The 12,607-nt window shown below is 46.1% G+C and overlaps 1 long non-coding RNA gene across 1 annotated transcript; it reads left to right on the top strand.

The window, feature by feature from the left end:
• Positions 1-2,715: 2,715 nt before the first annotated feature.
• On the top strand, positions 2,716-4,385 carry LOC135807182 (uncharacterized). The gene is made up of 2 exons (XR_010551501.1): positions 2,716-3,026; positions 3,864-4,385. It is a non-coding gene; the product is annotated as an uncharacterized LOC135807182 (long non-coding RNA).
• Positions 4,386-12,607: the final 8,222 nt, after the last annotated feature.

Raw genomic sequence — 12,607 nt, 5'->3', positions numbered from 1 at the left:
TGCAAGCCTTTTCTTGCAGAAAATGGCACTTGTCTTGCATATTCATGTTCTTCTGTAGGGGAATCATAATTTATGGGTAGTGGCGGTGATACTTTTTTTACACGCAGGTCATTCTGTGGATGTTGCTGTTGCAGAATTTCATGACTGTCATAAAATTGTCTTGTCTTTCAGAAAATTCAGATGTCCACACCTTAAATCACATTTTACTTGAGAATTGTAACCAGGTGCGTGCCGCAGATGTTTTTTTGATTCTGTGTTTATATAATTGTAGTCATAGGTTGTCGTGATAAGGTCATCCTGCATCATATTGTACTGAAATCGTAATCCTGTTGATGTCGATACAACTTTTGGAAGTAGTTCAATGACTTCAAAGTGTTACAAGTCCACGATTGTCTGAAACAACACAGCAAAGTAGTAACAATAAACATGTATTAAAATGTAAACAAATACATTGTTGAGTCCGACACCTCGTTCCAACACCTACACTGATCCTGAGAATATAAGGGGCAAGGATATATGGTTGGAGATACTAAGAGATAAACAAGGCACTCCATAATAATAAAATGTTACACGACTTTGGGGGAGTATGAATGATATCCAGTCAAACCTCTTTAGGACGGATATCAAGGGACCGATGGTATTTGTTCTGTGAGTTTGTCTTAATTAACTCTATAACGAGTGAATACAATTATTTCTCCAATAGACACGAATAGATTTCTTCTACCTCGAAAGATTCTAAGCCAGACCAAACCATTGACTCGTCTTGTATGAAACAAATGAGTCACTGAACCTTTCTTTAGCAACATGACGGCAACTGAAACAACAACAGAGAAAATACGATACATGTACAGCACATTCTTGCAGGTACTACAAACAGATTGCAGATCGTAATTCTTGCTGTGCCGGCACGCAACTTTATTTGGGGCAGTGCAATCTCGCCGCTACTCACAAATCAAACAGCCCAGACTCGAGTAAACAAATCCAATCGTACGAGATTTTCACGAGACGAAACTGCACCCATTGGCTTGTTTCGTACAAGTATGAAGCAAACAAGTCACTGAATGCAGGAACCTCTCCATAATGGAGATTTTCCCTAATATGCGAATTTATTATGCATACTCGGCCAATGCGTCCTTGAACCTTTCCCTCCAGATTGGGAACTGCCAACGATGCTATGCCACTGCAAAATTCAGATTCTAAGGGTGCGTTCTTAAATTCTCCAGCTTCTAGAAGAAGAAGAAAAGAGAAGTCGAAGAAACTGGGATTCTTCAAGAACGGGTCTCGAAGAATTCGGAGATATTTTGCAGATGTCAAGCAAAATGGAGCGCCAAAGGGACCGTGATCTTGAGTGCCACGAAAATAGTATGCGCTGTGCGTATGTGAAAAGGGAAATGCGTACACTCATGATCAACACGTGGCTTTTAGCCTAGTTCGCATGCGCTGATCCGAAACCGCGGGAATCTCCGAGTTTCAACCACCTCTGAAGCTTGGAGAGCTTTGGAGAGCCTCCTAAAATTCGGAGAGGATATAAGAACAGCTCTCGAACTTTTCGGAGAGTCTCCAACTTTTCCGAGAGGATTTAAGAACGCACCCTAAGGCTATGATCGGAGCACGGAATGCCGGAAGCAATCATGACCAGTGCCTTACTTGTAACGTACCAATGTACAATGAACAGGAGTATTTCGACAACACATCTAAGCCTCAGCAGCAACATAAGCCTTACCGTCAAGAAGGTGAACTCGCGTTCTTCGCACACTGTTGGCAAGGGCAAAGAGCTACGAATGGATCTAAATCCGAATAAAATCAGCACACGTTTCCGTAAATGAAAGGGTGAGCATAAGCAACTGAATCGAAGGAAACTGGTCAACTCAGAGATCACCTGTCATTGAGTATTCCGTAAAAGGAGGCCTCGACAGCAGAAAAGCTAAATTTAGAAAAGAGATCCTGTCAGCTTTTCCATTATTTATTGTATTCCACCTAAAATCAGCACACTTTTCGTAAATGAAAGAGTCAACACAAGCAAATGAATCAAAGGGAACTGGTCAACTCACCTATCATTGAGTAATATTCCGTGAAAGAAGGTCTCAGCAGAGCCGAAGCGAAATAAGCCAGGACACGAAATATCCGAAACAGCTTATGCAAGAAGCAGTTCCAAAGAAGGAAGTTCCTCGCGCATGCACATCCGAAAACGGACTGCACTGCACCACAATGTATGCCGTGCACGTGCACAGCACGCGGCTACCACGCGTTGGTAGATCTAATACCGAGCACCTTACGTAGAAATTTACGTAGCCTAAGTGAAATACCGAGCACCTTACGTAGAAACTTACGTAGCATAGCGATGTCGTTTTTTCTGCCATGTGAACACAATAATAGAAAAGCTGACAGGATCGCTTTTCTAAATCATCCGGTCGACTGCATGGTTGTGCGACTTTACGCAGCCGTCACTCATTACTTGCTATTGCTTGCAGAAGGCCAGAATTTTTTTCTTTCTTTTTTCGCTCTTTCCCTTCTTCCAGGCACGGCTTCATGTTAGAGCAGTAAATTGCAGTTAGGGACTCAGCTGAGTCAAGCTGGACTCAGCGTGCCAAGTTTGGCATAATACAATAAGCGCGCTATCCCCAAACAGTTGTGTGGTTATTGTGTGAGTGTATATGCAGGAGTCCGCGGTCACGTGAGGGGGGAGTGATAAATTTTATTTGCGGGAAAGGGTGATACAGGTTTTATGCAGGGAAAGATGACGACGCTCATGGCAGTTGAGGGAGAATTTTGCCTAATTTTTGGCAATTGATTTTGCTTCTCCTATCATATCACTGGGTTCCTAAGTCACCAATGTAGTGGGAAATGATGAGTTCTATCCTTTGCTGTGATGACGAGTGGGAATTTGAGGTCGTAACCTCAATGTACCTCTTTTATTAGGAAGAAACTATATTCCCTATTTTTCTAATTTCGTCGACTCGAGTCGAGAAGTAGACGAATTGCAGCTGCCAGAAGCCGCGGACACGAGGCAGTCATTAGAAACCTCAGTAAGTACATAATTGTGTGCCCTGTGATAGAAATAGTCTGAGCATACAAGCACGGCTAAGCCGATGGCACTAATTGAAAGACTTTGTATATCATTTCGATAATTTTTATACATATTGTTGTCATGTGGAAAACGAGTATACCAGCAGCCACTAAAAGTATACAAAGTGATAAAACGTATTCAGTTCTGGTGTCTGAACTATTGTAGTGCATTTGTGAACTGTTCTGAAATACCTCAGCTCTCAGAAACCATCAAAACGCTCTTGGAAAAAAGATACAATATGTAGTTACGTGTGTGTGTTACATGTACGTGCATTTCTGTCCACTAACATTGCTTGCGGCTGAACAAATCGTGCAGCTCCTTCAGGTCAACACCGAGAAATGAGGCCTGACCTTTGGCATTGGAAATAATTCACCCCAAAATGGACATACATGAAACAGCAAAGCCATTAGTTAAAATTTCAAAACCTCAGCAAGCACAGAGATGTCAACGGTGTGAAATTGAACACTTCGAGACAGTTACACACAACATACAAGGTATGCTTGCAGACCAGTTGCAGATTTGAGACTATTTTCAATCTGTGTGAACATGCATAACACAATTATGACATTATACACGCATCCAAATATGCATACCGGTACATGTACTTGCCTACATACTTACACGTAGCTCAATTGCTGGAGGTGGTGGCGCTTGGTATGTTCTGGCAGTTGTGACACTTGCAACTTGGGCCACACAACCCATTTGCCTTCACCAGCCTGTGCCCTAACCATCATGTGTACCTGCTCCGCCATTGCCGAAACTCCATTTTCTGATTCTGTCCTGTTGTTTACTACAGGTATGTCCGTGGCAAGCTAGTCGTGTGACATTGAAGCGCATCGCTGGGCAGAAAGAGCATCATGCAAGGGCCTGTTGCGTGTTGCACCCTCTCCGTAGCAACAGGATACCACGTTTTTTCACATTCGGGTATACAACTTCAATGTGCTCTGCCAACACTTCCATTATCTGGCTGAGAAGCCATTTTGCTGGTTTGTGTGAGCCTGTGGCAGCGTGGTGCATGAAGTGCAGTGTGACCAACAAAACTGCACTCTTTGAGAGCAGTTGCTCTCCAGCAAGCACGAGTGTTGCTGCTAGAGCCGTGTGTATGCCCCGCTGTGCTATAACAATGGCATTCAATTGGTAATCTGTGCTTGCGTAGCCGTCTACTGTAACCAAGGCCAGGTGTGCATTGTAGCACTTGGTACAGTAGACGGCGTCCTCTGAAACAGTGATGCCCTCATCCTTCAGCTTTGCTGCCACAACCTGGTAATTTGCAGCCTTCCGCAATGGCTCTAGCTCCATTGGCGCATGGCAATCGCCACAGTGGTGCTTACGGCCGCTGGTCAGCTGGCTATAGTGCTTGGAGCACACCACTGCATCCTTCATGTCCCCTGCCCATCCTGCAACGGCAGCGGGTCAGTTTGTGTGGGTGGATAGCGTGTAATTGCATCGGCATCGCAATCTGCCACGGAGCATTGCCGGTGCCGGACGGGTGGTGTGTCCACACTGCTGCTGCTGCTGCCGCTGTTGGTGCTGCTGTTGGTGGTGGTGGTGCTGCTGCTGCTGCGTGTAAGGGATTTCTTGCAAGGCCAGCAAATACATGCATGGCCCTGCAAGTCCTGTGCATGCGGGTACCTGTCAGTTGCCCATGGTGCAGTGATTAATTGTTGCCAGTTGCTGATTGACGTGTTGTGGGTGTACTTCCCGTCAGGTGCATTCACTCCACATATGCCACAGGGACCACATGAACGCTCGGGGTGGAGGTCTGCAGCATGGCTGCGCCTACCAGGCACGGTGTTTCAAGTCTAAAAACATGTAGAAAATAAAGAAAAAATAGGGTATATGAAATTGGCTGTCCTGAAAGTATGGTAGACCGGACACGAACGAACTCCGGGATGTGAGGAGAGGAAGACTTCCTGCGCCCCAGACTGGGAAGTATGTCACGGTGAAGCCGCGGCTAAGGTCATGGCACTAAATGAAACTTTTGAAAACAAGAATCTCGTCGAAATGGCAGTCTGGATAAGAAGGCGAAAAAAGGATCTTCATAAGCACTGGGCAAACTTTGAACGGCAATTTAGGGAAGAAATATACCTAATAAGGATAAATTTCGGCAAAGGCTGATGCGATACGAAGGAATAGCTCAGTAAAACAGAAAGTTCACGGGCTGTCAATGGACGTCAAGGTATGCCTTTCACACGATCTTCTCTCTCAACACTCAAATTTCGCGCCGCGCGGAAAATAAAAGTCACGGAAAAAGAAGGTTTTTTTGAATCTGGCGATCGGACTGGTTGGCCGCGGTGCCATACTCGCAGTTTCAACTGACCTACGGTAACCGTAGATGGAACTGGTGATCGGAGGACCAGGCTGAGAACACGGGTGCCAGTACTTATTTCCAATCCCTCAAACAATACTTTTTTCTGTTGAGGCGACCCTACAATTCGGCCGAATTGGCCCAGCGCAGCACACAATTTACTGTTTTGAAGCCCGACAGGGCACCCAAACACATGCAGATGGGTTAAGTCCACCCCGGAAATCTCGCAGAGCACCTGCTTACCGGAAATCCGGATTCCTGCGTCCAGTATCTTTTCCCGCTCAGCAGAACTCTTCACTGTAACAACGCAATGACCAGGCTTGCCCTGAAGGTCCACCTGGCAGGCCTGACATATATCTACCTTACTCTGCTTGAGCGCCTTGGCGTAAAACAAGTGGTCTGCAGACCAGTCCTTCTCAATCCTAAAAGAAAAGGAGGCCGGAGCAGGAGCTCCAAAACTGCCAACCGTCTCCATCAGGTCGTGTTCGTTGTCGGCGGAAATGCTCCCTGTGCTGGCGGTTACTTCATTAGGCCGGCCAACAGTATCAGGTGACGAATGCTTGACAGGCGAGGCTTGAATTTCGGTCTCCTCGTGGCGTGGTTCCTCATTTGCTAAGGGGCTGAATTTGTTCTGAACTTTGATTCGTGGCCTATTCCTGGGTGCACTCGTGTTCGCCAGTAGTCGCACTCCCTTCCTTACTGGCGTCCATCGTTTAAAGAAGGCTTGCTTGTGGCGTTCCTCCCTCCTTCTGGACAGAATCTGGCAATATGGCCGGGTTTCCTGCAGGTGAAACACAGCCTTGAACGACCCTCTGGCTCCGTGGTTTCTCTCCCACCGGATGGTGTTGGTTGGCTTGACCAGGGTCCAGGCTGGCGCCTCTGATGCCCTGGTGCGCGCACTGCCTTGGCGTAGCTTGCTTGGGCTAGCCGCATCGACTGGTCTGCTGAGACCGCAGCTCGTATGGCTTGGGCCAAATGTTGCGGATGCTCCCTAAGTACCTCACCGCTTAGGCCCTGAGCCAGCCCACGCGTGAACAAGATAGCTCTGGAGTGGTCATCAAGCTCGGGAACTTGTAAGCTAAGCCGCGAAAATTTGTTGATGTATTCGTCAAGAGTCTCATCTTGGTGAAGAGCGAATAAGTCGATGCGCGCCTGTTCCCTGTCATAAACCGGGCCGTACACTTCTCCCAGCTTGCTCTTCAGGTCTGGCCAGTCGGAAAACAGCGTGTTTGCCTCCTGAGAGGCGATAAACCAAAGACGAGCGTTGCCCTCCAGAAAACTCGCCGCGTAGCTCAAGCGCTCCTCCGCGTTGTCCAGCTGCAGGGACTTCATGGCGAGTTCGATGGCGAAGGCCCACTCCTTGAACTCTCTTGTATCTCCACGAAACACAGGCGGAGACTTAACATGGCGCATGCGTGGCCTCTCTCCGCTGGGAGCTTGAGCACGTCTTGGCGTTTGATCTGATCCATCGCACTGACCGAGTGCGATAAGGTGATTCAGACGCTTCTGAATCTCGAATATACCGTAGGCGACTAATGCGGCCACTGCGCATAGCCCGAACATGACGAAAAGAAAAACCATCCTCTTGCTACCAGTGTAACAGTCCAACTAACTTCAGTAGTCATTCTTGGAATAAGCAATGATCCTTGCCATAATGCATTCTTATATACATGAACAAGCAATGATGGACATAACACCTAACAGCAGCAGCGTGATAATAGCAGGTGATAAGTGTATCCTATTCCTAGTACCGGTAACAGTGAATCTGTTACAAACACCGCCTGACAGTTGTCTGCCCAGAGGTGGTCGGATAATCGATGTTCAACTGTACAAAAGTACAAGACTTGGTACAACCAGGGACCCGGGAGGCGACACGCGCATCACTTGTGCACAATTGTACAACCATGATTGACTCAACGATTCAAAATAATTATTACGACCTGCTCGGTGTGGGACAAGTCCGTACATAGGTCATAGCGCGCGGGAAATCCGTACATAGCGAGACATCGTCGTCTTCGTCCTTTAGCCGAACAATTGTGGTCAGACTTTCGATCTCCATTGCCGAAATACAGCCATCTGTGGCCATCGCTGAGGAGTTCACTAATAAAGGGTCTTGTTCACTGGCTTACTCACTGGCTTTGCACTGCCACTCGAACTCTGAGGCACTTTGACCACCTAAGGCTAAGATGAGGTAATCCTTTCTTTACAAATTGCCTCAATATTTTCTCACCTTTAGGGCAATGAAGTAATTTTTTTCCTCGTGACTAACTTCGACAGACCAAGTAACGTTAGTTGCCCTGTCCCAGTGATCTACAATACTTATATTGCACATTTGTGAAATATTGGACCTATCCAGATAAACGAAATGACTTATATTCGAAATTACATTTTCCAAAGTTTTCCTTCACAAATAGTCCCAATTTGTTCTCACCTTTAGGGCAATGAAGTAATTTTTTCCTCGTGACTAACTTCGACAGACCAAGTTGCCCTGTCCCAGTGATGTACCTTGTTTGGTTGCATATACCGTCCCCCATCCGAGCCGGTAGAGTTTTGGAATCGGCTCGCTATATCCACCGAGCAGCTGGACGGCGAGAATATTGTGTTGCTAGGTGACATAAATGTGGACTTTCTGCGTCAGACGTCCAGTGTGTTCCACCATCTCAAAGACACGTTGCTACTTCCGTGCAGACTGGCCAATAAAGTAACTGAAGCAACAAGAATAACAGGCTCTACCCGCACATCCATTGACTGTATTCTCACGAACATTGATCGAGTTCCGTCAGCCTCTGTCGTGGACTGTGAGTTTTCAGACCATCGCCTCGTCATTACTTCCGTCCCAGTGCCCATCATGGATGCGCGGAGCAATACTACTACCCATCAAACACGCAGAGACTACTGGAACTTCAACGCTCAGCGTTTCTGCGATATGCTGCTGTCCTCCGATCTTCATATCTTTACATCCCGTACCCCAGACCTGATGTTGGACGAGTGGACAGGGAAAGTCAATGCTGTGCTTGATATCATCGCACCGTACGTAACCAGGAAACACAGGAAGTCCCGTCGGAAAAACTGCCCGTTCATGACCTCGCCCCTCCTTGCCTTGATTAGAAAGCGCAAATCGGTCTTCAAGAAACTAAAAGCTACTAACTTTCGAGACGAGAGCCTATCTGTACAATTCAAGCGGCTGCGCAACCAGTGCAATAATTTGTATCGACACCTACAGAATCTATACTTTTCAGACCAGTGCCAGCGGTATGAACGGGAGCCTCGGCAGTTCTGGAAAGCCTTGAATATGATCACAAAGCGTTCCTCTCCGAAGCAAACGGTTACCATCCCACCTGAGCGATTGAACGACTATTTTCACTCGATTGTCACAGATAAGGAAGCGAATTACAAGCTCCCAATGGGACCTGCTAAATCCGACGACCTTACTACGTTTTCAGCCGTTACAGTAGCAGAGGTGAAGCTTCGGATCGGTGACCTCCAAAGTAATAAAGCCCCTGGACCGGACGGCATTCTTCCGTGTCTACTTAAAATATCAAAAGACGTAATTGCTCTATCACTTGCTATCTTATTCAACACTTCCCTCTCGTCTGGTCAATTCCCATCCTTGTTCAAAATTGCAAACATTACACCAATTCTGAAGTCAACTCAAGGCCCCCGCGACTGCCCTTCTAACTACCGCCCAGTGTCTTTAACATCTATCCTAGCCAAGCTCCTGGAGGGACTTGTGTTTTCTCGTATACATCTTTTTTTTAATGATCGTTGCCCATTCCATGTGGACCAGTTTGGCTTTCGGAAGCACCGTTCTACCGGACAGCTTCTCACCAAGGTTACGAACGACTGGCTTGTCTCGCGCGACGCTGGACTGCATACGGCGGTTGTCTGTATTGATTTGAAAAAAGCGTTCGATATGGTGAAGCATCAGCAGCTTCTTCTTGCTCTCGCAGCTGTCGGTATTTCGGGAGCGGCCCTGGCCTGGTTCCGATCATACCTTTGTGCCAGACAACAGCGGGTGGTTACCCACACTGGAACATCTCCGTTGGTGGCAATCACTAGTGGCGTGCCACAGGGCACCATTCTGGGTCCGGTTCTTTTTAACATTTATGTACGGAAGCTCCCATTGACAGCAGAGGCCTTTTCTTGCAAGCTCCCGATGTTCGCTGACGACATGACGTTGTATGCCAGCAGACGCACACAAGCTGAGGCCGTCGCTACCGTTACTGATTCGTTATCTGCAATTTCTGTGGATCTAGACGAGCTTGGGCTGCGCATTAATACAACAAAGACTGTAACTTTGATGATTTCTAAGTCTTCTCAACCCCTCTCAACTCCAATCGTTTTTAACCAACAGCCTCTGACTCAAGTGTCTAGCACGAGAATCCTGGGAGTCATTGTAGACAGTGATGTTTCTTGGTCTGGTCACATAGACTTTATCGTTAGGAAGACTTGCACGAAAATTGGTGCTCTTCGACGGTGTTTTCGGCAACTAAGTTTGAAGGCAACACGGCAGTTTATCCTCTCTGTTATCCTGCCTGACTTATTATACTGCTGCTCTTGCTTTGCAATGAAACTATCCGCCAAGGACCGACAGCGACTCTCGTCCGTTTATCGTCGTTCTGTACGCGCTGCTTGTGGCTCGAAACTACAAGATGACGTCATGCCGCTGTTAGCTAGATTGTCGATTGATCCGTTTGAACATTACCTTATTCGTAGCATTGCTAAATTTATCCATGTTAATCATGTCGTTTTCCCTCTCCCAAATCTGACGGACCTTTTCCCTCAAGTTTCAACCGGCCCTAGGACAACAAGAAGCTCTTTTAATGCTGCTATTGCAATATCTAAATTCCGCACGACTGACGGTGTCAATTCCTTTTCAAATCGTGCTGCCCTGTTCTTTAATTCTTTGCCTGTGGAGTGGCGCACCCAGCACCGCACTACATTTGCTAAGCACCTTCAGACCATGCTAAAAGACGCAGCGTCTTTTCAGAAGTATTTTGATCTTCTTTTCAGCAAACTCCCTCATTGATCTGCACCGCCTGTATTGTATAACTGTGTTTACTGCGTTCCTAGTTTAAATTCGTTTTTAAAAACATCTCTTTAATTCTTGAATTATCCCATTATGACCATGCTTAAAGACGCAGCGTCTTTTCAGAAGTATTTTGATCTTCTTTTCAGCAAACGGCCTCATTGATCTGCATCGCTTGTATTGTATACCTGTGTTTACTGCTTACTGCTTACTGCTGCTTTATTGTTCCAAGTATCAGTTTAGTTTAGTTTAAATATCTCTTATTATTTTTATTATTTTTTCTCACCCCACACCCCTCTACTCTGTTATCGGCCCTCTTAAGAGTTGTGTTCATCACTGTTGAGGCTTCCGATGGAAAAAAAAAATAAATAAAAATAAAAAAATCTACAATACTTATATTGCACATTTGTGAAATATTGGACCTATCCAGATAAACGAAAATAATGACTTTTATTCGAAATTACATTTTCCAAAGTTTTCCTTCACAAATAGTCCCAATTTCTTCTCACCTTTAGGGCAATGAAGTCAATTTTTCTTCAGGACTAACATCGGCTAACAAAGTGGCGCTGTCCCAGTGATCTACAATACTTATAATCATTGCACATGTGAAATATTGGGAGTCACAGAGTGAGGAAATGGCCTAAATTGAAACTTGAACTGTTCTGCCAAGTTTTATGCAGTGAACGCAGGGCTGAGAGCCCGCAAGAGCCATCCCGGAAGATCTTGTGCGCCACCAACCGAACCTTCGGTGAATGTTCACAAGGTTAGAAGCTCGCACAGATAACACACATTGGATGCTAATAGTAATACAATGCACTCAGGAATGTGTGCAAATACAACAGAATTAATTCCAAATAAAGTCAACAATAGCTGCCTCAACACAGTGCTATCAACCTTCCGTATTTTCCATATTTGTACGGAAAATCACTACTTCGTCCGCGCTATGGCTTTTGAGAAAAATGTACGGAAAATTGAACGGGATTGATCAGTATGTATAAGCATTGCAAGTGCAAGCTGAGCGATGAAAAGAAGAGAACCGAGTGGAAAGAAAACGCTGCAGTGGAGAGTCCTTAGAAAAGACTTAAAAAATATCATAATATCGCTGCACGGGATCATCCTTATAAGTTATAACGTCAGCTGATCGTACTGTGGTTGATTCATACGGCGGTAAATACACACCTGCCGACACACGCTCTCTAAACTGAAAAGCTATTCTGGCACAGAGTTCAGTCTCCTTCCCGCCACCATCATCAGTTCGCGTCTGGCGCCTAGTCGATGCAGGGTGAGTGGTGTCCGACATAGCAGGCTGGTACATCAGGCAGCGTATGGCGCATAGCAGATGACACAGCAACAACATAGCTTGATTGCGACGTACTTTTCGTCCCGGCTGGACTCATCAGGCAATCTTCTTCTTAGATGTCTTCACAAGGAGCTTGACTCGGGAGAATGAAGTTGAAGACTCCACTGCAACTGCACGTATGGTTGGTTCATATGGTGGTAAATACACACCTGGCAATATGGGGGTAAATACACGCCTGCCCAGACACGCTCTCTAAACTGCAAAGTTATTCTGGCACAGAGCTCTCCTTCTCACCACCACTACCACCATCAGTTCGCGCCTGGCGCCTAGTCGATGCATGGTTAGCGGTATCCGACATAGCAGGCTGGCACATCAGGTAACGCATGGCACATAGAAGATGGCAACGACATAGCTTGATTGCGACGTACATTTCGTTCTCTTGGTTGTGCTGTAGCCTGAAAAAGGAAATAAGACAATGCATCCACATGACACAGACAAGTAATTACTGTTACAAATAATGCATACTGCTTGATAACAGAGAAAGAAAGTCAGTGGTCACACAAGTTTTTGGTCGTCCCTGAAACGAAGATCGTTCCAGGGGGGGGAGCTAAAATCTCAGCCGACTGACGCTATGCATACACATGTACTTCGTACTTGCATGCGATTTTCGTCGTCCATTCATTTCGGAGGGTGGAGAGGAGGTCCGAGTACGAAATGAATGATGTTTTTTCAGGGATGACTAATCACTTTTGCGATGACCCCTTATTGCATCAATTGATCGTCTGAACTGCGCAATTGAGTCCCACTTTAATTATGTTGGGTCCAGATTTCAAAACTCGTGAAGTTCGAGGCGAAAAGCAGGCCGATGAAGGGACGCCAGTAATTCAGTCTGGTCCGGTGTCA

The sequence above is a fragment of the Sycon ciliatum genome, chromosome 1 (genome assembly GCF_964019385.1).
Source record: "Sycon ciliatum chromosome 1, ocSycCili1.1, whole genome shotgun sequence".
Lineage (NCBI taxonomy): Eukaryota > Metazoa > Porifera > Calcarea > Leucosolenida > Sycettidae > Sycon > Sycon ciliatum.
The sequence above is the reverse complement of the archived record's forward strand: the minus strand, read 5'-3'. Positions and strand labels throughout refer to the sequence as shown.